This window comes from Gorilla gorilla, chromosome 18 (assembly GCF_029281585.2).
Source record: "Gorilla gorilla gorilla isolate KB3781 chromosome 18, NHGRI_mGorGor1-v2.1_pri, whole genome shotgun sequence".
NCBI lineage: Eukaryota > Metazoa > Chordata > Mammalia > Primates > Hominidae > Gorilla > Gorilla gorilla.
In genome coordinates, this window is record NC_073242.2 from 66,028,411 (window position 1) to 66,051,561 (window position 23,151).

The following is a 23,151-nucleotide window of genomic DNA, read 5'->3' on the forward strand; positions in this document are numbered from 1 at the left end:
ACATCATTAGTCATTAGGGAAATGCAAATCAAAACCATAATGAAATACCAGTCCATATCTATTATGATGAGTGGAATCAAAAGTCAGATCATAACAGGTGTTGGTGAAGAAATTAGAGAACTGGAAACCTCTTACACTACTGATGAAAATGTAAATTAGTGTAGCCACTTCTGCAAGCAGTCTGTAGTTCTTCACATTGTTAACCATAGAACTACCACCTGATGATCTAGCAATTCTACTCTACCCAAGAGAAATGAAAGCAGAGGTCCACACAAAAACTTAAACAAGAATGTTTATAGCAGTGCTACTCACAGCAGCTAAAATATAGAAACAATCCGAATGTCCATCGGCTGGTTAATGGATAAACAAATGTATTATACATTGGGTATACAAAGGAATAGTATTTCTTAGAAAGGAATGAAGGTTGGGCATGGTGGTGTGTGCCTATAGTTCCAGTTACTTGGGAGGCTAAGGTGGGAGGACCGCTTGAGCCCATGAGTTCCAGGCTGCAGTAAGCTATGATTGTGCCACTGCACTTCAACCTGAGCAAAAGAGGGAGACCCTGTCTCTCAAAGAACCACTAAAACAAAAAAAGAGACTTCATACACAAGTGAGATTGACAGTTTCTTTTTAAGGTAATAAAGTAGTGATACATGCTCCAATATAGATGAACCTTAAAAATATTATGCTAATCGAAAGAGGTAGCTTACAAAAGACCACATTTACATGAAATGTCCAAAATAGGTAATAGAGACATAAAATAGATGAGTGGGTTTTAGGGATTGGGGAGGGTTGAAGGGACAGGGTTTGGGGAGGTGACTGCTAATGAATACATAGTTTCTTTTGAAATGATTAAAATGCTCTGAAATGGACTATGGTGATAGTTGTAGAAACCAGTTAATATAGTAAATACTGGCTGGCAGTGGTGGCTCACGCCTGTAATCCCAGCATTTTGGGAGGCCAAGGCGGGTGGATCACAAAGTCAGGAGATGGAGACCATCCTGGCTAACACAGTGAAACCCTATCTCTACCAAAAATACAAAAAATTAGCTGGGCATGGTGGCGGGCACCTGTAGTCCCAGCTACTTGGGGAGGCTGAGGCAGGAGAATGGCGTGAACCCGGGAAGTGGAGCTTGCAGTGAGCTGAGATCATGCCACTGCACTCCAGCCTGGGCGACAGAATGAGACTCCATCTCAAAAAAAAAAAAAAAAAGATATATATATATATAATATATATATTATGTATAATATATATATTATATATATCGTTATGTCTGAATAAAACTGGTATTTTTAAAAAGTAAGACCGAACAGCTGTGTGAACTATGGCAACAGATAAGAATGTCAGTGTTAACTACATTTTTAAGAAAGGGGAGTAATATCATCTAGCAAAATTGGGAGAGGAGATTTCCTTATCTTTCACAGCATATTACCCTTGTCCTAATTCCTGTCATTCCTTTTTGTTTGTTTTTAAAATTTGTGTTCTCATTTAATTTTTTTTTATGTTTCTGATGTCTCTGATGGATCTAATTTCTTTAAAACTATATTCTACCTCCAGTTGAGTTCTTCATTCCAACTATATGTTGTTGGTTGTTCCTCATTAGAATATTTGAACTTGTAAATTCCAAGACTAGCAAAATCTTCATGCCACTGTATCCTTGCCAAGGATCAAAGGAAATCTTGTGCAAACTTTTAAGCTAGTCTGCCATCTTCTACCTGAAATTCTAGGTTTTGTAGAAATAACTTATATTTTAAATACTAGATCAGCTTGTTTTTACAGTATGCCTTTTCTCTTTTAATATCTTTCTGAACAATTGCAGTTAATTCATTATCTGCTTTTTTTTTTTTTTTTTTTTTTTTTGAGACAGAGTCTTGCTCTGTCACCAGGCTGTAGTACAGTGGTGCAGTCTCGGCACACTGCAGCCTCCAACTCCCTGGTTCAAGTGATTCTCCTGCCTCAGCCTCCCAAGTAGCTGGAATTACAGGCATGCACCACCACTCCCGGCCAATTTTTGTATTTTTAGCACAGATGGGGTTTTGCCATGTTGGCCAGGCTGGTCTCGATCTCCTGACCTCATGATCTGGCCGCCTTGGCCTCCCAAAGTGCTGGGATTACAGGCATGAGCCACCGCGCCTGGCCTATTATCTGCATTATTTAAAATGGTTTGGGATAATTAGAGTTATTATCTTTATTACTTATTGCTTGTTGCATGTCTTATCTATTTGTACTTTTTTGGCTGAAGTATTTCCCAAGTAATATCTTGCATTGGTTGTATAATTTCTAAGTCTTTTTGTTTAAAAAAAAACAGTTTTCCTTTATTTTTACACTTAATACAGCTGTCCCTTGGCATCTATGGGGGATTGCTTCCAGGAGCCTTCTTGGATACCAAAATCCATGGATGCCCAAGTTGCTTATGTAAAATGATGTGATGTTTGTAAACAGCATATATACATCCTGCTGTATTTTTCAAATTGTCTTAGATACCTTATAATACCTAATACATTATAAATGCTATGTAAATAATTGGTACACTGTATTTTTAAAAAGTAATACTTTTTATTCTTGTATTATTATTAAAATTTTTTTCTGAATATTTTGAATTGTGGTTGATTGGATCTGCAGCTGCTGAACCTATGGATACGAAGGGCTGACTGTTTAATATTTTGTTTCCATTCTGGGGTTATAATCCTTTTCCTCAGATTTGTGTAATTATTGCTCTATACTTTTTAGCATTTAGAATTGCCTTCCCTATCCCTTTCTTCCTCTTCTTTTCTTCCCTCCTTTTCCTTCCTTTCCTTATTTCTTACTAGGGAGCTCATAGTGACTTTCTTTTCATTATTTTATTTAGAAACTCTACCAGGAGTTTGTGCGTAGATGATCTGTCAATATTCTTATCTGGTATTTCATGGGCTGTTTATCCTCTTGAAAGTTTTTCATTAGGTTGATGATTCTTTCTCTTTCATTCAATTGTTTTCACAGCTATGATAACTCCTGGATATGACATTTATGTTTCTCATTTGTTCTTTCATTATTTTTCCTTTACATTCTGGAAGGTCACTTTCAGATCATTTTCTAAATCAAGATTTGATCTTCCCCGATGTTTATTTGTTTGCCTAAGGTCTCCAGTGAGTAGCTTCCCTAAGTAACTGGTTTTTCATTTCCTGGAGCTCTTTCTTGGTACTCATTTGCTCTTCCTTCTTCATAGGCTTCTTGTACTGCCTCTGAGAGGCAGTATCTTTGCATTTCCCAGAAGATACAGAGGAAAGGCCGTTTCCCCTGCCTACTCAGCTTGGCTCCTCTCCCATTTTTGGTCTTCTTCCAGTGTTCATTGATCCTTTATAGCCTGCTTGTTTTTATAGAGAGGTATAAACTGATCAATGTGGGTAGTTGGCAGGTGCCCCTCGATGCACTTGTGGAAGTCTCTGTTTGCTGTCTCCCAGGGGTCTCTGCTCACCAAATTGGCCAGTGGAGATGAACCTCACTAGGGTCCACAGGCCAAAAGTTGGCCTTCCCTTCCAGGTGTATTTCCTGGGAACAGACAAGAATCATGACCCCTTTAGGAAGCCACCACAGGGGTTGAGGAGGACTTTTCTGGACACTGATGATTTCTGTCCAAAGCAGAGGTCTTAGAGATGTGAAGTCCTCACATTTTTTTTTTTTTTTGAGACAGAGTCTCACTCTGTCTCCCAGGCTGGAGTGCAGTGGCGCGATCTCAGCTCACTGCAGCCTCCACCTCCCAGGTTCAAACAAATCTCCTACCTCAGCCTCCTGAGTAGTTGGGACCACAGGCGTGTGCCACCACACCTGGCTAATTTTTGTATTTTTACTAGAGATGGTGTTTCACCATGTTGGCCAGGATGGTCTCCGTCTCCTGACCTCGTGATTCGCCCACCTTGGCCTCCCAAAGTGCTGTGATTATAGGCATGAGCCACTGTGCCCAGCCAGTCTTCACTTTCTCAAGAAAACCATCAATAACTGAGACTATTCCTTCCTCAGGTCTTAAGAAGCAGTTATCAGAACCAACTTTGCTATCTGCCAGCACCTTCCCTCTTTACCCCATCCCTTCCTCTCCCTGGCTGTCAGACCACATTGAGTAGAAGGAGGGGGCTGAGAATCATCAGCCCACTAGGAAATACCATGGCCGTTCCCTCCTCTCACCAAGCTAAGTGAGGTGGGCAGCAGAAGACTTACTTGGAAAATTCGATGGTGCTTTAAAAACAAAAAAAGACTAGGATCTTACTCCTTAGTTGGAAATCTGTTTAGGTAGTATGGAAAACACTGTTGGTTTTCTGTCAGTTTCTGTTTTTCTCTTCTGAGTAGTGGAATTCTCAGTTTTTGTCTGAGTACATGTCCTCAGACATGAAGAACTACATTTTTTAGCTCCCCTTATACCTAGGTGTGGTCATGTGACCCCCTTCTAAGAAATCACTTTTAGGTAGAAATGATGTGTGCAGCTTCTTAGAAGAATCCATAAAGTAGAAGGGAAAGAATCCTCTTGATGGGAAGGTGCATGTGATGGCAGGAATTCTGCCAACCATTTTGTACCAAGAGTTGGAAGCCATGTGATGCAGGGAATGGAGAAATATATAGAAAAAAATAACGTCCCTAGTAATTGTTAGGATACTACACTAGCCCTTTCTGTCTACCAGCAGACTTATGTAAGTGAAAGAGAAATAAACCTTCATCTTATTTAAACTTCTCTAGCTTTTCTATCACTGTTACATGAGCTTAGTTCTAATACAGGTAGTCTACTAAAGCAGGGGAGAAGAGAATGGGAAGAGAAATGGCAGGGCGGAGAGAAAGGACAGCAGTGGAATAGCCACCCCCTGTCTCTTAAAAAGGTACACTACCCAGAAGATGCACTCCCAGTGAGGAAACCCCAGCAGCTGGACACTGTAAGCTGTGGTGTTGTTGGCTGTGCTTGAAGCAGTTGTTGAGGGCAGGCAGTGTGTGAGAAGAGGCTGTCCCTTGGTACCAAAGTTATAGAAGAAGGAGAAAGAGGAAGGAGGAAGGAAGAGGAAGGAGGAAGAAGAGGAAGGAGGAAGGAGAAGGAGAAGGAAGAAGGAGAAGAAGAAAAGAAGGAAAGAAAGAAAAGAAAAGAAGAAGAGGCTATCCCAAAGCCATGTTTCTCCCTCCCTCAGGGAACTGTGCAGTGTACAGCCTTCCCTTCCACCCCCAGGCTTTTGCAGATCCAACTTCAGCAAAGTATGCTTGAGTTAGCGTGTGTCTATTTGCCACCTAGCGACCCAGCTGGGCATTGTTAAACAAAGAAATAGAGATCACCAAAAAGAAGGAAATGTAACCTCAGGCAGTTAAGCAGGACCAGAAAGAGGGAGGTGTTCCCAGAACCAGGTTCAGCTTCTCTTCCCAGTCAGTGGAGAGCCTGGCCCTTCCCAAGCCACGTGCCCTGAGCCATAGGACTGGCTTGCATTAGAGTGGTGATGTCAGAAAGTAACCAGGAATGTCTTGGATCTGCCCGCATGTGGTTGAAGGTTCTTCTTAGGAGAAAGAGTATTTGACAGTGCAGCTGGGGGCAGTGGTGGAAGATTCAATGCTTCATGTGTTTATTTCCCTAAGTGCAGGATCTCTAGTAAACCTTACGCAGGTACCCATGGAAATGTTAGTGGGGATGGAGTTGATTTTGTTGTTGTTGATATTCTCTCTGAGACAACACAGGGATGGAATACTGTGGACAGCCACTCTCTATTGGAGTTTTTGATAGAATCCCTAAGTGTGTTGGTTTGCTTCCCATCTTCTGCTCCTTCTTCCTTACTCTTTTTGGTAGAGCCCGTGCACTGGTTAGGGCTGGGGTCACAGGCAGCCTGTGTCCAGTCAGAGCTGTAGCTAGCAGGGGAGTAGACCTGGAGGTGTGGTGCAAGACTGGTCTTCCCATTCCCTCTCTGTCACTGTGGTCCTCCCTTGTACCCCACTGTAAACGATCTGTGGCACAACACCTACCCTCCCAATTACATGGTGAGCCGTGTTCTCCAGGCATTGCCATGGTGGCCCCTCAGTTTCTGCTGCCCCATTTCTCCCTGGCTGTGGTGTACAGCCAGGTTGCTGCTTACGGCTTGCAGGTTTTTAGGGGTTTGTAAGGTGCCTTCGTATAAGGTTACTGCCTCTGTGTTGTGTTGATGCTAACTAAGCATGGATTATTTTTGTGTGATCCAATCATACATGCTTTATAGTGTTCAAAAAAGTTCTTTAGTTTTCCTTTGTTGGGTGTTCCCTTTTGTGTTTCCTGGAGCTGCTATTGATATTTTTCTTAATTTTATATTGCTTTAGTGATTTCCATATGACTTTTTTAAGTAGGAGAAATAAATGTGAGTTATCAGTTTTTCTTCTTAAAAGTGGGACTATGTTGTGCCTTTGCAGGCCGTGTATCCTCTGTGAGCCCTTCCTCCCAACCTATCCAGTGAAACTCAGCTTAATGCCACCTCTTTCTGGAGGCCCCAGGCTCCCAGAGCATATATACACATACTTGCTAAAGTCCTTTTTCTCTGCGTACCATATGCCTATACTTCTGATTGTGCAGTAAACAGATTTTAATGTTATTATTGCTTTGCATCTATGAGACCCAGATATATCATGGGTTCCTCAATGACAAAGTTTGCGCCTCATTTATCTTTCTGTTCCCAAACTCAGCACAGTGCCTGGCCTGAGTAAATGGTTCATAAATGTTTGCTGAAGGGTTATTTATGGCCTGCCTTCTTGATGCTTTGTGAAAATTAAAAGCTTGCAAATTATGGAATATAGCATATCATTTCCCTCATGGGAAAACTGAAATACTAAGAATTAGTTTCAGGAGTGATGTTAATATCACCTAAGAGTGTAGCCTTCTACTTTCACGTACTAACTTTCTATCATGATTGTATATTTGTTTTGGTTGAGAGAATTGGAAAGGGGTTTGTGTCTGTGTGTTTTGTTGATATAATATTCTAAATGTTTTTTAGCATAAAAAGAACAAGAAAATAAAGGAGACAATGTGACTTTATCTTGGGAGCCACATCTAAGTACAAATACAAGGAATAAGAAAATTATTCAGATTCTTAACTATTCTATGAACTTATAAAACCAGTTCTTAAATGCCTCCTTTGCAGGCTTCCTTGTAAGTCACTACACCAAAGCAGTTGCTGTAATGGAACATGTTAAAGGCTACTGTCTTCACTTCCTTCAAGCACTAGAAAAGTGTGGTGGGAGGTGTGGAGTGGGTGAGCAGAGGTGGGCAGAGCCCCATGGAGTGGGAGACCTCTCGTCACCGTCCCGTGGCACTGGGAGAATATAGGAAATTTGCAGCTAGAGCTAGCTTTTTAGGCAAGAATCCACTCACATTCTGTACGTGGCTGATGATAAGTCTTTGTCTGGATTTTTAAGTTTCTTTTGAACTTATATAAATCTTTACTTTTTCTGCCTTTTTTTTTTTTTTAGAGAAGGAGTCATTAAAGATTGAGGGCTGGAGAGTAAATGTTAGGATTAACTTAAAGCTCTGCAAACATTTATAAAATAGAGCTTTGTGAGGAATTGGAGAATGAGGAAATAATAATGAAGCACGGCCCTGAAGAGATAGAAACAGAGCTTCCGTCGCACTTTTTTGTTTCTTGCCTGAGGATCATCTTTTACTTTCCGTAGTAAGATTTTCTTTTTTCTTTTAGCAGCTGCCTTCGGCAGAGGTTTATTGAGCATCTAGCAGCTGCCAGGCCCTCTGCAGAGGTGTTGTCCATACACATGTGGAATAATCACAGACCTTGCCCTCAGGAGTCCACAAGTCAGAAGTGTAGGGTCTTCTATTGCAGCTGATAATGTAATGTTGAAAGTGATAGAGGAAAAGTTACCTAATCAGGATTGAGGGATTAAAAAGAAGGATGAATTGGTCAGGAATTCCCCCACATGACTAAGGCAGCAGTGAAACTAACAAAACCACGAGCCAGCATAGAAGCGAGAATACCCATACCCTCGGAGAAGGAAGAGAAGTTTGGTGGACTGGATATACAGTGCAGTGTGGGCTGGGCAAGGCTGGGTCAAGGGAGAGGAGATGGGACTGCATCCAGGTGACAGAGCACTGTGAGCGTTCCCGAGAGAATCTAGTATTTATTCTGTAGGAAAAGCAGCTGGACGATCTACTCACATCTGTGGTGCTGCATCATTTTCCTTTTAATAGTTCTTTCTTTTCATTCATAAACTATTTCAAATATAGTCCTATTGAAATGTCACTGTGCTTTTTGCGGGAAGTGCAGGGGATGTGTTGGTTGGGACAGAGCTGGTCATTGGAATACCAGAGGAAGCCTGTTCATCTCCTGTAGATCAACACACTCAGCAGGAAAGTAAAGAGCAGCTTCTCTTTGCCAGGCACTGGCTGTCAGTGTTTGGGACCTGTTGGGGAACAAGGTAAGCCCTGGTGGGGAGTACATTCATGACTGAAGACAGTAATGCTGAGTAAATAAGCCAACAGGCCAGCAAGTTATATATTCTTTTAGAAGATGATGAATCCTGTAGGCCAAGGGCATTGGGAGTGCCAGGGCAGAGGCAGTGTGGGCATGGGTCACAGAGGCCTCATTTGGAAGGCAACATTTGAGTGAAAAGCTGAGTAAAGTTGGGGGTGGTAGCCATGCAGATTTCTAGGGGAAACACTTTAGGCAGTAGGAACAGGTGCTGCAAAGCCCCTAGGTCGGGAACATGCCTGGTGTGTTGAGGAACAGTCTGGCCGCTGATGTGGGTGAATAGGCAAGAGGATTGGCCTGGGAACATGGCAGTGGAGCAGAGAAGACCTGAGGTTAGCCTGGAGAAGGGGAGGGAGGAGTGGATGATCACCAGCCTTGCTTCAGGTGAGGTGGTGGCCATGAACAGCGAAGGCCAGAGAGATCACCAGGTTAGTGAGGAGATTTTAGACAGGGTGAGACAGGGAAATCCCTGCTGACCTTTCCCCACCTGTTGCCCTGCTACACTCCCATCACTAACATAGTAAAAATAATGATCAATAAATACTGAGGGAACTCAGAGGCCAGCGCTGGTGCGAGTCCTCTGTATGCTGAGCACCGGTCCCCTGGGTCCACTGTTCTTTCTCTATACTTTGTTTCAGTGTCTTATTTCTTTTCTTAGTCTCTCCTCCCACCTGACAAGAAATACCCACAGGTGTGGAGGGGCTGGCCCCCTTCGATGTCTATTATGGTGGAGTGTTTCCAGTTCTGTCTTTCCTAATACTGCCCAATAGAAACTTGACTCCTAGAGTTTGTGTAATTTTAATATATTTTAGCCATTTCCCTGTCAATTTTTATACCATATAATAACAAGGAATTTGACTAAATCTCTTAGGGTTTTTAAAAAAATTATATGAGAAGCTAAAAAATTTATTTTTACTAAGGTAAAAGAAAAAGGAATAATCACAACAATAGCCATAATTCTTCTGTCTATGAAGAGCCCTTCAGGTGGTGACATCAGAACTCACAACAACAGCATAAGGGAAGTAGAACAAATGCAGCCAAAGTCCCCCGTACACCTCCCTTTTCTCTTCTAACCACAGAATTCAATTGTGTATCCGTTTACTCTGGAATGAAAGTATCTGTAGAAACCATGAATGTTTCATCTGTTTTTCTTTTCTTTTCTTTTCTTTTTGAGACGGAGTCTTGCTCTGTTGCCAAGGCTGGAGTGCTGGTTGCTCTGTTGCTCTGTTGCTCTGTTGCCCAGGCTGGAGTGCAGCTTACATCTTTGCTTCCTGGGTTTAAGTGATTCTCCTGCCTCAGTCTCCCGAGTATCTGTGACTCCAGGTGTGTGCCACTATGCCTGGCTAATTTTTTGTATTTTTAGTAGAGACCATGTTTCACTGTGTTAGCCAGGATGGCCTCAATCTCTTGACCTTGTGATCCACCCGCCTTCGCCTCCCAAAGTGCTAGGATTACAGGCGTGAGCCACCGTATCCAGCCTCATCTGTTTTTCTAATGTGTAGTGTCCAGCCCTACGGGGTTTAGCAGGTGTTCTCCCTGTGTGCAGAGACGAGAGATTGTAAGAAATAAAGACACAAGACAAAGACATAAAGAGAAAGCAGCTGGGCCCGGGGGACCACTACCACCAAGACGCAGAGACCAGTAGTGACCCCGAACAGCTGGACGCACTGATATTTATTGCATACAAGACAAGGGGGCAGCGTAAGGAGGGTGAATCTTCTAAGTGATTGACAAGGTGAAGCAAGTCACGTGATCACAGGACAGGGGGCCCTTCCCTCTTAGGTAGCCGAAGCAGACAGAGAGAAGGCAACATACGTCAGCATTTTCTTCTATGCACTTATAAGAAAGAACAAAGACTTTAAGACTTCCTTCTACCATTATCTACTACAGACTTCAAACAGGAACCAGAAGTATGGGGAGAACATGAAAGTGGACAAGGAGTGTGACCATTGAAGCACAGCACCACAGGGAGGGGTTTAGGCCTCTGGATGACTGTGGGAAAGCCTGGATAATTTACCCAACCTCTCACAAGAAGCTGGTGTAGCAGAGTGTTCCCTGACTCCTCCAAGGAAAGGAGACTCCCTTTCATGGTCTGCTAAGTAATGAGTGTCTTCCCAGACACTGGCATTACCACTTGACCAAGGAGCCCTCAAGCGGCCCTTATGGGGGCGTGAGAGAAGGCTCACCTCTTGCCTTCTAGGTCACTTCTCACAATGTCCCTTCAGCACCTGACCCTATACCTGCCGGTTATTCCTAGGTTATATTAGCAATGCAATAAAGAGTAATATTAAAATCTAATGATTAATAATGTTTATAATAATGATGGATAATTGCCCATGATCATCTCTATATCTAATTTGTATTATGACTATTCTATTCTAACAATTTTCTTTATTATACTGAAACAGTTTGTTTCAGTCTCTTGCCTTGGCACCTTGGTGATCTTTCGCCCACACTAATGGTCATATAATATAGTTTAGATGTCTCCTCCAAATCTCATATTGAATTTTAATCCCTAATGTTACAGGTGGGGCATGGTGGTAGATGGTTGAATCATGGGGATAGATTTCTCATGGCTCTGTGCTGTCCTTGTCATAGTGAGTACTCATGAGATCTGGTGGCTTAAAAGTGAAGCATATCCCTCCCTGATCTTTCCTGTTTCAACTCCTACCATGTGAGATTCCTGCTGCTCTTTCATTTTTCATCATGATTGTAAGCTACTTTATATGTTAATATTGTTATAAAATTTCACTGAATTTTCTTGTAAAATTACCTGACAAAGTTTATGTTATTACACCATTAATGTGATAAATAAATATATTATGACATTACAACATATTATGATATCATAATTCATATGTATTATGACATCACAATATATTATGACATCATAATGCACACACAACATGACATCATAATATATTATGGCATCATAATTTATACTACGACATCACAATATATCATGACATCATACTGCACATGTATGATGACATCAAAATTCATAAGCATTATCATGTCACAATATATTGTGACATCATCATCAGTATGTGTTATGACATCACAATATATTATGACATCATAATTCATATGTATTATGGCATCACAGTACATTATGACATCATACTTTGCATATAATATGATGTATCATGAATTATTATGTAATTGATATGTATTACATATCTATTAGATGGCTCTGGATGTCTTGGGCTCTGTGGGGCAGGCTGGGGGTCAGAGGAGACACACATGCTGCAGATGGGGAGATTGGGGCACAGGGTCCTGGGGTTCCAGGAGCAGTGAGGAGGCCAGGATTGGCCTGTGGGGACTTTGATGTTGGCTCTGGGTGAGGTGGCTACTGTAGGTGTGAGCACAGCAGTGCTTGGGGGCTCAGGTGGCTGCTGAGGGGCAGATGGATGGAGGGGACAAAAGCTACAGCCCAGCAGGAGGGCAGGGTGGCCATGAGGGTTGTAAAAGTGATGCCAACAGCATTTGTGGGGGATTGGCTGTGGGTGTGAAACAGCAGCAGCGGAACAATTCCCAGTCATTCTGGCCTGGAACAGTGGCAGGTGAACTCTGCCCAGTTGTGGAGGGGTCTGTCAGGAAGGTGGGGCTTCTGGTTTCAGAGGAGCCCAGAGATGTGCTCAGGCAGATGAGGGTCCTCATGGGATAGACATGGGAGAGGCAGCTGCAACTTGGGGACCACTGGTGGTGGGCTGAGCCCCTGAGACCTCTGGAGTGAGCAGGAAAGAAAGTGAGGAGGAGCCAGCCAGGGAGCCAGAGGCAGAGGGAAGAGAGGAAAGTAGACCCCAGGAGGAGCAGACAGGAAAGGATGAAAATTTCCCCTCACCTGCCTCAACAGCCTCTGCCCCTGCCCACACACCCTTGTGCACTCCCCCTGAGTCCCTGCTCACCTCTGCCTACCCAGCCATCCCAGGATGGTGTGGGCTCAAGCTCTGGGGGTAACTGAAGAGCCACTTTAAGAAGGCACAGTCTAGAAGTGAGCAGCATTGAGTCACTGTTGTCTCCCAGTCCTGGGAACATCCTGTGCCACAGTTTGCTGAGCTGTCTTAATCACCAGTGGGTCCCCATCTCCCACCCCTGGAATCCCAGAGGACAGCTCAGAGTTGTGATTGGTGCCTCTTCGCAGTGTCTCTCTACACAGCTCCCGGCTGTGCTTCAGCATCCTCCACCGAAAGGTGGGCCTGTCGCTGCACGTGAATGGCAAGGAGGTCACCGTGGGGAAGCGGCTGCCTCCTTTCTCTTTCCTGGGCCCCTGCTGACTCTCTCCTGGGGGTAAGGCAGTTCAGCCTACCCACAAGTCCAGGCAGGAAGGCAGCCCCACCCCGGCACCCAGAAATTAGAAAAACTAGCTGAGGTGTGAGAGGGGGAATGGTGACAGCCCTGGAAGTCAGGATAAAAAAGAGACGAAGCCTCCAGGACGCCATCCTCACCAGTGCCCGCCAGGCCCTGAAGCTCTGCAGGGGGTGGCTTATGGGCTCAGAGGCTTGTGGACCAAGGCTTCTCAGCTGCTTCTGAGGCTCCCAGCTCTGCAAGGGGCTGGGTTTCTTCTCCTGGTAAACTGCTCCCAATGCCTGTCCTGACTCACTGACTTAGCTGGGCTACCTGCTGGGCCTCCTTCCTGGTGGGCCCTCCCCATGTGCCTCCCTGTGCAGGTGGGGTATCCCCTCGAGACTCCATTATTCTTTGAGGCTTTCAGGCCAGGATGAAGAACCCCAACCTCTCAGCAGGAGCAGCCACTTGGGGGAAGCAGAGGGAATAGAAAGGCACACATTGCCAGCTCTGAGCATGACTGGGTGGGGACATTGTGTTGAAGCTCCTGGGAGCCTCATTCAGCCCAAGTAGATGTCCTTGAAATGTCAACACTCTCCCTACACAGGAGAAAAACATGAGACTCGGGGTGGGCAGGGTGATCTTGAATCGGGGGTCTGGTCAGATGGGTCTCTGTTCCTCGCCTCAGCTATGGCCTTCATGTGTGCTTCCACCAGCAGAGACCCCTTCCTGGACTTTGCCCCAGTGGATGGACAGGAAACTGCCAGCCATGCTGGCCACCACAACCAACTTTCACTGCCTGGCTCCTAGCAACCCCACTCTCTCCATCTCCTGGCTGAAGAACCGCAAGAGGTCTAAGGAGAGCAGCACATCAGGATATTGAGGTGGGCCTGGAAGTTGGTGGGAGTGTGGGCTGGATGTGGAAGGTGGGACCTGTCTTTTGCTTACATGTCCTTCCACCTGGAGCTATGGCACCAGAAGTAGACTCTGATCATGGAGTGTGGTGCCCTCAGACTGCTTTCATCCCACCTCTGTGACGAAGAACAAGTGCAGCAGCCTTCAGCAGACATGCATGCTGGACAGCTGGGTGAGGACTGTGGCCTGTGGGCAGGGTGCAGGGAGCTAGGCAGCCTCTGAGCTCCCATCTATTCTCTCAATGTGCCCTCCCGACCAACTCTTTCTACCTGCAGGACTGCTGACCAACCAGATGTAGTAAGGTGAAATTCCACTGCAAAGTGTATGGCAACTTAGTATGTGGAGGTGAACAACAGCAAGGTGGGTGTCAATGGCATGCCCTATGTGACTGTGCTTAGGTTAGCTGCTGCTGCTTGTCAGGAGCATGGGGATGGCAGGCCGATGCTCCACTTCACTAAACTCTACCATCATTATAGAAGTTTTGGAGTAGCCTATGAAAGACAGAATCATGTCATTATCCAGGAGACAAAATCCTCTAGAGTAAGCAGTTCTCCTGGATATAAACTTGGTGCTGGTTCATTTAGCATTTGCTACGAACCAATGTCTAAAATTAGAGGCAGTTTCTCCTAAAGTGAGATGACATGAGTCAGTTGATGAAAGTGCGAAGCACTCCTGTGAGTATTGTCCCTCATAATTCATTCAAAAACATTTGCTTCTGTCTTTGCAACTTCATGCTCTCTGAATTCCCACACTGAGTAAAAACCTCCTTGGTGGGCTTATAATCAATCTCACATATTTAACAATTTGGATTTTATCTTACGTTCCGCTATAAAATATGGAACAAAATCGGTTTGATTTACAATAGATGTAAAATAGAAAAATTAGGATGGGCTATTCTGGACATGTAGAATTAGTTCCTTTTATGAGTTTTCTACAAACCTGTATTTATTACACTAAAATAATGCTAAAATATATTTTGTTTTATTGTGTGGAGTTTAAATGGATACACTGGATAATGGAATAACATTAACTAAATAAACATTGATGCCTATTTTTTTCAGTGTTTTAAAATTTTTTAACAAAGATTTCTTTTTACTGTAAAATTGTACTTCATTAAATCTACTCCTAAATATTTCTTTCTTTTTCATACATACACAAATGGATTTTTTTTTAATTTTATTTTCAGGTTGATCATTGTTAGTACATAAAAGTACAATTGAACTTTGCATATTGATTTTGTATCTTGTGACCTTGCTGAACTCATGTATTGGTTTTAGTGGGTTTTAATGAGTTTTTTTAATAAACTTTTATATTCACTTATGTCCTCTGCAATGATAGACAATTCTAACATCTTATTTTCCCACATTGATGATTTTGTTTTTCTCTCTCACGTAATTTCTTTGGATGTTAACATTTTTGCCTTGTTCTAAAATGTCAAGACACAACAACCAGTATTTTACTATTATGGCGTTAGGTGTAAGTTTTTCACTGATGCTCTTTAGCAGATTTAGGAAGTTTGCTTGTACCCTTCCTTTCCAGGGAGATTGTGAATGAATATTGGATTGGTCAAATGCTCCCTGTGTCTGTTGAAAGGCTCTTTCTGTTAATTTCCTTTATCCTATTACTTTGTGTAAGGCACTGATTGATTATCGGATAGATCAATATTGCATCTGTAAAATAATTCCATTTGGTCATGGTGTACATTCATTTTGATATATTCTTGATTCATTTCGCTTTTTTGAGGATTTCTCTGTGTGTATTCATCAGGGAAATTCATCCATACTGATATTTACTTCTGATGCTTTTTTCTGGCTTTAGTATCAGGGTAATACTGACCTCACAGAACAAATTGGGAAGTGTTCTCAATAACTGTCCCATATTTTCTGGAAGGCCTTGTAAAGAGTTGGCATTAATTCTTCATTAAATGTTTAGTAGAATTTACCAGTTAAGCCACGTGGCTCTGGGCTTCTCTTTTTGTGAAGATTTTTAATTAATTGAATCTCTTTACTTATTATATGTGTATTCATATACTCTGTTCCTTCTTGGATTTGCTTTTATAATTGGTGCCTATTGAGGTATTTATTTCTAATTTGTAGTATTTCATGTGTTTAGGTTTTCTAGACAGTTGGCACAGAAGATTCAAGAAGTTTAATGTAGGAGAATGTTTAATGTAGGAGAATGAGGCTTTGGTGTCATCAATGAATGACTTGAAGTTTCTTGTGTTGTAAAGAATGATATGACCATAACTGCCATAGTTAATATTTATTGTGCAAGTCAAATAAGAAGGCAGGAGGAAAGGACATCCATCACTCAATCACACACCAGTGTACTCATTAAAGCCTTTGAGAAGGACCCTCAACATTTTCCAAGAGAATTCCTTTCCTGGAATCACCATTATAGAGAAACTGGCTAAACAGACAGGCATTTCAGAGTCCAAAATTTACATTTGGTTTCAGAACCAAAGACCTCAGCTCCCAGGCCACAGCAGAAGTGGGCTTGTGAATTCCCTGGCAGCGGGTCCAAGACCAAGACCTCATCTGACTGTTTGGCTGGAACAAAACATGTGCACTACCCCAGGAAGGTCTCATCTTCTTCCTGCCTCCTATTCTGTCAGCAGCCACCTGTCATTTGTACCAGCTCTTCCTTCACCTCCCACAACCTGTGATTTTTTGGATCCCTCTGCAGGCTGTGTGAGCCAGGCACCAAGGGTCATGATGCACATAGCACCCTGGCTGTGCAGATGGGAGAGTTCTCTCAACCTCTTCTGGCACTTAGGAGTCATATGTCAATGGTACCAACTCTAGGAGGGAGGGTCTCCCATACACAGACTTGTTTCTGGCCTCAGTCGAAAGGAAAACTTTAGGATGACAAGAAAAATAAGACACTGGCCTGGAAGTTCTGCCTTAAAGGGACGGCCACAGCCTGGTCATCCTTAGCCACAATTTTAGAGTCTGGGTCAACAGGACACATCCCACCTTCAGAAGTGGTGGAGCTTAGGCAACGGGTCCCAGGATGCCATGATTCAATGGCAACCTGGAGCAGGAGCACCTTAGTAGCCCATGCACATAGGTCTACCTGTGGCAGAAACAGGCACAAGCCATGAAAGAGCCATCTATCTGCTGGAGCAACCACACCAGTCATCTGCATGATCTTCTATAAGTCCCAGAGTTTCAGGAAAAGGCACAATCTTTTTGGAATGCAGATCCACAACAGGGCCCTCCGTGATCTGAATCACCACTCAGTGAGAAAGAATTTCAGGCTCTGCTTAACAGGCTGCAGAGCTCACCAGGGGATCAGCTTTAGCAGGCAGGCATCCTTCTCAGCACTGCCGTCCAGGACTCTTTCCCTTGGACACAAACAGCAAAATGCCAGGAAGAAGGGACCAGGAACACATTGTGGTCAGAAGCAAGACTGATGCAAGAAGCAACCACTTGGAAATCCAAAGGGAGCATTTTGGCCCTCTCCTGTGGGCAGTCCTCAACTTTGGTGCTCACTTCCTAACCTCAGTGATGGTTTCTGAGCTTCGTCCTGCCTCTGGAGTCCACATGGGCTCCAGGCGGTGAACAGTTTCACTGAATCCTGATGCAGCAAAGCAGCATTCTCATGACAAACAGGACCTCTTCACTTTGATCATAAGCTCCTGGGCCATCTGGACAATGCACAAACTGGAAACCCAGCAAGGGGAGGAAAGTAGCTCTAAGGGGGACACATTCCCACTTCTTTCCCTTCTAGCAAGTTTGAAAGTTAATTGTAAATGCACGTGGATATGTAGAAAATGAGGGCATGCTATAACTTCTCATCACATGAGGTTATGACCAGGAGTTTTTAATCCTAGCTCTGAGAGCTGTAAATGGGAATTGGAAGTTTTTCCACTAAGCATCTATCAATGACTGATTGTGCAAGCTTATCTTCATCATGCTGAGGAGTCTTCACGGAGAATTTTCCTATTGAACAAATAAACATAGAGATAGTGACAAGTAGGCCAGGCATAGAGGCTCACGCCAGTAATCCCAGCATTTTGTGAGACCAAGGTGGGCAAATCAGTTGAGGCCAGGAGTTCAAGACCAGCCTGGGCAACATGTCGAAACCCCGTCTCCACTAAAAACACAAAAAACAGCTGGGCATGGTTACTCATGCCGGTAATTCCAGCTATTCGGGTGGCTGAAGCCTGAGAATCTTCTGAACCCAGGAGGCAGAGGCTGCAGTGTGTTGATATTTTGCCACTGTACTCCAGCTTGGGCAACAGAGCAAGACTCTGTCTCAAAAAAAAAAAAAAAAAAAAGCAAGTGAGTAAGAGAGAGAAAACTATAAAATCACTGAACAAAGTGTAAAGATGTTAATTTTCCCACAACGTTAGAAATTTTATGTATATTTACATGCATATCTACACATAAAGCTGATCTCCTTATATGTTAAATCAGTTACATGTTCAGTGAAAAATACATTATTTTCTCTGTTCTAACACTGAAGAGGGTTGCACGTGGTCCAGACATGTCCTGTTGGAGTTGAATGGGGCATGTTCTGGGAAAAGGGGAAAGGCAGAGTAAGGGCCTGGTGCATTTAGGTGGGGTAAAGTGGGACCCTAACAGAGAGGCATCCAGGGTCTGGGCCCTAGCAACACTGAGGCTCACGGGGGCTTCTGCAGGTGAGGCAGGCGAGGGAAATGGTGCAGGGTGCTGAAGGCTAAAATATCCTGTAACAGGCGAAGATCTGGCCAGATCGTCCTGCATCCCAGCATCATTGCCAGCCAGGCCTAACTTGACCCTATATTGAAGACACCTGGGATGGACAGGCGTGAGCCTCCAGGCTTCAAAGAGCCCCCAAATGAGATCTGCCCTGCGGCAAGGGTCCAGACCATTACGGCCAGGCCAATTTAAAACAGCCCCATCTCCTCTGTTCTCAGAGGCTTACGCGGGTGGAGAACAGATAAGAAGTGAACTGAAGTCTCCTTGAAAAAAACAAAGTCCCATGGGGTTTGCCGTCCCCTCCCCCTACCCACCTAAAACTGGAACCAGTCAGCCACCTCTGTCTCTTCTCCATGCCAAGAACCTCTGTTCAGGGCTCCTGGCAAACCCCTCCTCCCTGCTGCCTCCCCGCCACAGTACGCTTGCCAGGAATGCCCGAGATCTGGCACCTGAGCATGTTGCACGGCAGGCGGGGGAGCAAGCGGGACAAGGGCGGCGATGTGTCCTGCACAAAGGCCCAGGCTGCAGACCAACTCGCCTCGCAGCAGGTAGCAGCTGTGTGCCCCCTGCCAGGCCACTCCCCCTCCCGGAGCAGCAGCTCCCGCTGCCGCTTTTGTTTGTTGAACACAGGATGTATGAATGCCGGCTAGGGGGCCAAGGATGGGGATGGTGGCGACTTCTGGTACTGTTGTAGTAAAACTCCAGCCAAGGAACACGAAGAGACCTTTGGAGACCAAAGAGAACTTTATTTAATTAAGGCACCTGAGCCAACAGCAGGCTCATGCCCAAAATGGCTGCCGACCCCTGCAAAGAAAGCAGGCTTGCTTAAGTGCCGTTTGAGGCGGGAAAACAAGGCAGGTTACAGGTTTCAGACAAAGACAGTAAATTATCCAACCCGTGACAACTCGGAGAGAACTTACAATTTAGTTATTTTGTCCAGTCAACTTTGAAGCTGAACAGAGCTGGGGTAACGGAAAACACCAATTACAGAAATATGCGGGGGTCTGGAGGCAGGCAATAAGCATGGAAGATTGAGATAAGCTCGCAGCTGCAACTTGTTAGCAATGCTGGAATGGACTGCTGAAATTTCTTAGCCTATGTATAACTTCTAAGTAACCTATGCTGAATGTTAACTATTACCTATGTTAGGTTTATTATTTTAAACTTTATTATTACTTATTTTATTTTATTTTATTTTCCTTCCACAGTATCTCTTACCATCCGGCCCAGGCAGCAGCCAGCACTGCCTGGGCCGCGGCCGCCGGCCTCATGAGCCTGGCATTCCTGTCACCCATTCTCCCCATAGCTTGCCTCCTCCTTCTCACAGTCCGGCGCCCCGCTCCTCGAGACGCAGGACCACCTCAGATCTCCAGTCCTGCACCTGCCGGCTGAGCAAATGAGGAGACGGGGAGAAAAGCTGTCTGTCGTTCCTGAAGGAACAGGACCTCCGCACTCCAAGAAAGAATCGGGCGCCCAGTGGGGGCTGCAGGAGCAGAGGACGGTGGCGGCAGTAGCAGCAGAGGCAGGAGTAGGAGCAGTGGCTTCTCTGGAGGTGGCACTGTCTGCCCCCTTGAGCCTCTTCCTAACGCAGTCTTGATTCAAAATCCCTGCTCACCACGGATGCACAGTCACAGCTGAAGATTGTAGTTATCTAGGAGGATTATTTCTTCGTTGTAAATCTATGTTTTATATGGGAGTTTTTTGGTTGTTTCTCTCATTCTTTTTTGAAATTTCATATTACTATTTTTTTTTTGGTAAGTTCCTTGACATTCGTGTTTTGTGAGTTTGGTTTTACCTACGTATTATGATTTTGGATGTAAATCTGCAACTCTATGTATATGTTAAGTCAATGTGATGTTTAATCAAAATATGAGTCAGCCATATCTACCACCAATAAAATCGTGTGTTTGTTTGCCTCTATAAATATAGTCCATTTCTTCTTAATTATCTTGCATATTTCTCTTCTTGGCTGGTGTCAAAAGTTGTTTTGTCTTGTTCAGGACAGTAGTCATATAAGTAGTCTTAATTTACCCACGTATTTATTGAACAAATCTATATTTTCTTTGTGTGAGGAAAACACATTTATAATTTGAAGGTAATTTTCCAAAAAGTTTGTAACTCGGTATCTCTTTTATGTATCACTTTACAATATTTTAACTGTAATAAAACACAACAAAATTTACCAGTCTATACATTTGTAATTGCATAATTTATTAGTAGTACATATATCCACATTGTTATGCAACAATGTGGCTTCTAGAGCTTTTCCATTGCAAAACTAAAACTCAATACCCATATTCGTCAACTGCCCATTTTACCCTCTCCTGAGCCCTTAACATTTTACTTTCCATTTCTGTGAGTTGGACTACTTAAGATATCTCATAAGTGGAATCACACAATCACTGTCACTTTGTTTCCTGGCACATTTCACTTAACATCATGCCCTAAAGGTTTATTGTCATTGCAGCATGTGATAAGATTTCCTTTTAAAATCATATTTCATTGTATGTATATATCATATTTACTTATTTATCTGTCAAGGGACATTCAAGTAGCTTCTACCTTTTGGATTTTTAGAATAATTCTGTCATAAACATGGGTATGCAAATGTTTCTTTCAGGTCCCGCTTTGCGCTTTTAGGTAGATATCTATAAATGGTATTGCCAGACCACATGATAATTCCAATTTTAATAATCTGAGGAAACTCTGTACCATTTTTCATAATGGCTGCATGATTATTTTTTCCACCACCCAGTGCACAAATATACCAATTTCTCTACATCCTTGAAAACACTTGTTATTTTCTCTTATTTGATAGTGGCCATCCTAATGAATGTGAGGTAATATCTCACTGGGGTTTTGCTTTTCATTTCTCTAAAGATTCATGATTTGCAGCATCTTTTAAAACTCCTCTTGGCCGTTTGTATATCTCCTTTGTAGAAACATGTGGGTGTGAAGGATTACCTAGGTGCCAAGGCAAGAGACTGAAGGTAAAAACTGTTGCAGTATAATAAAGAAAACAGTTAGAATAAAGAATAGTTATAACACAAATTAGATATAGAGATGATCGTGGACATTATCCATCATTAGTATAAACATTATTAATCACTAGCTTTTAATATTACTCTTTGTTGTATTACTCATATAACCAAGGAATAACTGGTGGGTATAGGGTCAGGTGCTGAAGGGACATTGTGAGAAGTGACCTAGAAGGCAAGAGGTGAGCCCTCTGTCACACTCACATAAGGGCCGCTTGAGGGCTCCTTGGTCGAGCGGTAATGCCAGTGCCTGGGAAGGCACCTGTTACTTAGCAGACCGTGAAAGGGAGTCTCCTTTCCTTGGAGAAGTCAGGGAACACTCTGCTCCACCAGCTTCTTGTGGGAGGCTGGATATTATCCAGGCCTGCCCGTAGCCATCTGGAGGCATAAAGCCCTCCTTGTGGTGCTGTGCTTCAATGGTCATGCTCCTTGTCCACTTTCATGTTCCTCCCATTCTCCTGGTTCCTCTTTGAAGTTCTTAGTAGATAGTGGTAGAAGAAATAGTGAAAGTCTTAAAGTCTTTGATCTTTCTTATAAATGCATAGAAGAAAACACTGACGTATGCTGCCTTCCCTCTCTGCTTTGGCTACCTAAAAGGGAAGGGCCTCCTGTCCCATGATCACATGACTTGCTTAACTTTGTCAATCACCTGGATGACTCACCCTCCTTACCCTGCCCCCTTGTCTTGTATGCAATAAATATCAGCGTGCCCAGCCATTCGGGGCCACTACTGGTCTCTGTGTCTTGGTGGTAGTGGTCCCCCAGGCCCAGCTGTTTTCTCTTTATCAGCAAGCTTATTACCTTTGAGGTAGTCCCAGTTTCCTGCTTTTTTCTTGTTACTTCTGCTTTTAATGTCATGTTAAAAAAATTATCAAGACAAATGTCATGATTTTTACCTTATATTTTAAGACTTTTATAGCGATCTTACTTACATTTAAGTGTTTAAGATAGTTTTCTATATGGTGCAAGTGAAAAGTCCAATTTTATTTTCTTCCATTTTGATACTCAATTTTAGAACACTATTCTGTTCTTCCCTGTTGTTCGGTCATGGCAGCCTGATTGAAGATTATTTGATGATATTCATAAAGGTTTATTTCTGGGTTCTCTATTCTGTTCCATCATCTATTTGTCTTTCTGTTTGTATTGCTATAGCTTTATAATATATTTTGGAATCAGGAAGTGTGATACCTCTAACTTTGTTCTTCTCCACAGCTACTTTGGCTACTCATTGTCCCTTGAGATTCCATATGAATTTTAAGACTTAATATTTCTGAAAAAAATGTAACATTGGGATTTTGATAGAAAATACTTTGAATTTGTGCTTCACTGTGAGTAGTATTGACATCTTAATAATATTAAATTTTCTGACCCTTGAACAAGAAGTCAAGAGTGTTCTAAGTTTCACATATTTTTTTCATTTGCCAGTTTCCTTCTGCTTGTGATTTGCAGCTGAGGTCTTTTAATGCTGCCCAGGCTGGTCTCCAACTTTTGGGCTTAAGCTATTCTCCCTCCTCAGCCTCCTGATGTGTTTCAATTACATGGATGAGCCACTGCACCTGGCCTCTTTATTGATTTTCTGATATTTTTATGATTTGAAGGTAATTTTTGAAAAGGTTGATAAATATGTATCTCTTTAGAAAGTTTTTCACTATTAATGTAGTCAAAACCACATAAAATTTACCATCTTAAATATTTTAAGTACATAGTTAAATAATATTAAATATATTCACATTGTCATGCAACATATCCCTAGAATGTTTTTATGTTGCAAAACTAAAATTCAATAG

At 43.1% G+C, this 23,151-nt stretch overlaps 2 long non-coding RNA genes across 2 annotated transcripts in view; one reads left to right on the top strand and one right to left on the bottom strand.

Annotated features, from left to right (window-relative positions):
* Positions 1-23,151, bottom strand: part of LOC115931745 (uncharacterized) — an 89,320-nt gene that overhangs the window by 56,575 nt on the left and 9,594 nt on the right. The gene's annotated exons all lie outside the window — the stretch shown is intronic.
* Positions 13,768-19,844, top strand: LOC129527823 (uncharacterized). Its single transcript, XR_008672920.2, has 3 exons — positions 13,768-13,813; positions 13,917-14,001; positions 19,535-19,844. It is a non-coding gene; the product is annotated as an uncharacterized lncRNA (long non-coding RNA).